This window comes from Notothenia coriiceps, unplaced genomic scaffold (genome assembly GCF_000735185.1).
Source record: "Notothenia coriiceps isolate Sejong01 unplaced genomic scaffold, NC01 NC01_scaffold00004386, whole genome shotgun sequence".
In the NCBI taxonomy this organism is placed as follows: domain Eukaryota; kingdom Metazoa; phylum Chordata; class Actinopteri; order Perciformes; family Nototheniidae; genus Notothenia; species Notothenia coriiceps.
This window is the reverse complement of record NW_011337087.1, coordinates 14,736-18,586: the sequence shown is the minus strand read 5'-3', so window position 1 is coordinate 18,586 and position 3,851 is coordinate 14,736.

Sequence of the window (3,851 nt, the reverse complement as noted above, 5' to 3'; positions counted from 1 at the left end):
GTCTAATTCCGTCAGTTTAGCTGTTACATCTCCTTGTTTTCTCTTGTGCTTTGGTTAGCTGTACATTATAAATGCAAGCTATTACATTTTTTATAATGCTGCCGAACTTGCTGCTGATAGCTACAGTACAGCTTGATTAAATGGTTCGCTCGTCACGCAAGGCATCCCATGACATGAAAGGGAGCAAGGTCATTGGACAGACAAATTACAAATTAATTTAGGTTGCTTGATTACTTTGAAGACTGTGTGAACCGGTCAATGCCATTGGGCCGCTGGCCGGCTCTGGGCCCCGGGGCGTTGTACCGGCTGCACCGTCGATAGTTACGCCTCTGGATGGGACGCACTAAGGCAGCTTTAAGACATGCTTAAGTGTATTCTCGTCTGTAATGAAATGCAGAGCACAGACAAAAATGCCTAAAGTTTTTTTAAGGTGGAATGAAGAGCACATGAGACATCATCATCGTCCAATATTAATACGAAGCACGATTACGTTACTGTTCGCCTGTAAAATCAACATTTATCTTCATGTAGAGATCCATGATCGGTTTCATGCTGTGAAAACAGATTATTTGCGGATACAAATATTTAATTGAGAGAAAATTAGTTGACCAACTATTCATTATTTAGGTGGTTGTTTCCTTTTCCTCAACATGACCTAAGGCTCAGGGAAATTGAGATTTTCAATTTTAGAGGCTAGCCAATGAAACAATTAATTGAAAAAATAATTGAAATATAAATTGGGAATGAAAATAAATGTGAGTTGCAGCCCTAAAGGCACAAATCAGGACTTGTATGATGACATCCCAGAAGAGGATGTTTCTGTTGCTTCAGGAGTAAGAAAATAGAGAATGACTTTTCTAGTATCCCTTATCTCAGGTCTTCTTGATCAGCACTGGACAGGAGATTTCACGGCAGCGGGGTGTCGAGGGGGATGCCGGGAGGATTTTCTACAAATCCAAGTCTCAGCCTGTTCCTCAAGATATCCTCCTACGATGTGACCTTTGCTTTTGCTCCTCCCAGCTGCTCCCTGAATAAAGCTCTCTGATCCCGGTGGAGCTTATCATCGAAATCTGCCTGGGTCTCCTCTCTCTTTGTGGCAGAAAGTAATTACACTGTGTCAGAGAGCCGTGGAGGTGAAGGTAAGGGAGGAGAATCATCACCCACCGCATGAATGAGAGTGTGTCCTCTGGTGAGAGTGGTTCAAATCACACTGGTGGAGAGAATGGCCTCAGATAGGGACTTTGCCTCAAACAGGACCCCTCGCTGCTCTCCTCCTGGCCCCACTCCACCTCCGAGCTGCTTTAAAACGGGACTTCAGAGTGACAGAAGTGTTTCATACTGGCACGTTCAGCGGCTCGGACCAGATGGAGTCTTTGTTCTTCCTCTCAAAAACACACACATTACACTGACACGTGCAAATGGTCACACACACACATGCATGCACACTTCCTCACCAGCGTAAAGCCAGGATCACGATGACAGGGGGTGGTGCGATTCTCTTGTCCTCCGCCGTGTTCACATTAGTCATATGCAAATCAGCATTGTGCACATAGAATGAAAAATCCACCGTGTCTAAATCCTTCAAAGAAGACTGGTGGCGGTTATTTAGTTAACACGATTTATTAAGGTGTTTGACCCAGTTAGCAGCCGGTAAACGGTGCTTGTTTCAGATGTTTGGACAAATGGAATCTGTCGGGATGTAAAGAGGATTAAAATGAAAAGGAATGCATTCATGTTTACTAAAAACGTGTGTGAGGTATTTTTTTAGACGAACATTGAAGGAGAGAATGGTGAAACTGATAATATCCATTGGGATGTTCATCTAATTTTCATCACTATTTTCTCATATTAACCACAACTTGAGCTCACATTATTTGTATTTGTTTCGCTCTGGATCCATCATGTTTAGGTGTTACTGGAAGTTTTTTCCAAATGAATCATGACCTTCTATTTTATTTTATTTGGGAATGCATTCCATGTCACACAGGATTGCCAAGAAAGCATTCTCGATTTGAATGATTGCGAATACAGAGTTTTTTGGATCACAGTTTTGCATTTTTAAAGTCTAATTGATGCCAAATAAGTAATACGCTGGCACACTCGAAATGTGTTACTGGTTGTCTTTTACTTCTACTGATGTTCAAGCTTCAACAATGCCTCTTCATGATGAGTCTGACTCCCAGGACGGACAGATGGCAGTATGTATCGTGTGTATACATTTGAAATGATAATACCTTTTCCAACATAAACAGTCCAAATGTGAGAAAAGATAATCTGCCACTCTCATTTGAGCAGTGAGTCTTCTCTTGTACGTTCACTTGGCTTTGAAGAGTTCAAATCTACTGGATTTGATTCATCTTTCTTTTGTTGCAAAACTGTTTTCTGACAACATAGACATTTGAATCAGACTCAATGTAATTAGGATTTGGATCAGGATGGTGTTGATATAGAAGGGGAGAACAGACCAAATGAGCAAAAGGAGAGAGATTCACTGACTTTTGGCATTTCCTAATGTTCCAGATGTCATACTTCGAGCATCATCCCCGGCTAATTCAGGAAAGAGGGTGTTCGAACATTTCTGACAGGAAACAGCAAGTGACCTTTAAGCTGGAAAAGCTTGGCTGGTATTGCGTCCTCGCTTTCTTGTCTCTGTCAGATCCGGAGGTGCTGAGCAGAGACACATCCTTTAGTTCAGGTGAGTATGAAATGCCAGTCTGTCAGCTCCGGTCTAATCTGAGCTGTGCAATGTGGTATAAGCAAAAAAAAACTCTGCTACAATCGGCCCATCTAGTGATTCAAGTCAAAGTAACCTTCACTGATGCAGGTTTCTCGGAAAAACCAACACATCCATGAAGTATTGGCATCATAAGTATTGACAAGAAGTATCTGAGCATTTCTCACAGTTAATAGCACTAACATCTTAACCCTTTCTCCCACATAAGGAACTCTTCTGGTTTGAACACATCCTGTAAATGTGTGTGATGTGAAAGTTGTCACATATGCACAGTTTGAATCACCATTGTTATCATTAAATGGATAACATGAATAAAACCTTGGACAATCATTCCTTAATTTAACATACTCAATAACTGGAGGTGTTGTGACATTTCAGATTTTTCAGGAAGCTCAAATTAATATCCCTTCATGACTAATACCTGACCTCGCCGAGGTGAAAACTCCTAGTTAAAATACATATCAAGAGTTTCTCTGCATTATTCATCACAGGCTGACCCAGGTCTACTTATGAAGGGCAATAAGAAAACATCAGTGAGCTTACCATCAGGATTTTAGATGAGTGCAGCCGGTTCAATCATGTGACATTTATCTTCTGTTTGAAAAGCAAATGGTAATCTGACATCAGAGCCTTTATATATGTATGGCTTAAAGGGACAGTTAACATAACCTAGCAATTATTTTCTTTCTTTATACATCTAGATGTTTGTGTAGTTGCGAAATCTGGAAACTTCCCAGGAATATAATGGAACTACATTGCACTCAGTTTGTGGTGCAAAAAGGACAAAATAAATACTGAAATGTCTCTTCCAGAAATCAAGACACTGTTACTCTAAAATAATCGACAGACATGGTTGTGAGCAGCTTCATGTAGGAACTATTTTCTATACCCACCAACCACATCAGCGTATTTCTACTCATGGAAGAGGGGCTTGTGCTCTTATACGCCTAGTTTACCTGAGCAAACTAATGAGAGCCAAGGATTATTTTAAAGGGGCTTTTTTGTACACAATTTCAGTTTCATTGTATTTTGTGCTTCTACTGTGACATGTTCACATGCTTTAATACTCAAAAAGTGCTTTGAACTTTGGGATTTTAGCCTTTGTAGACCAATTACG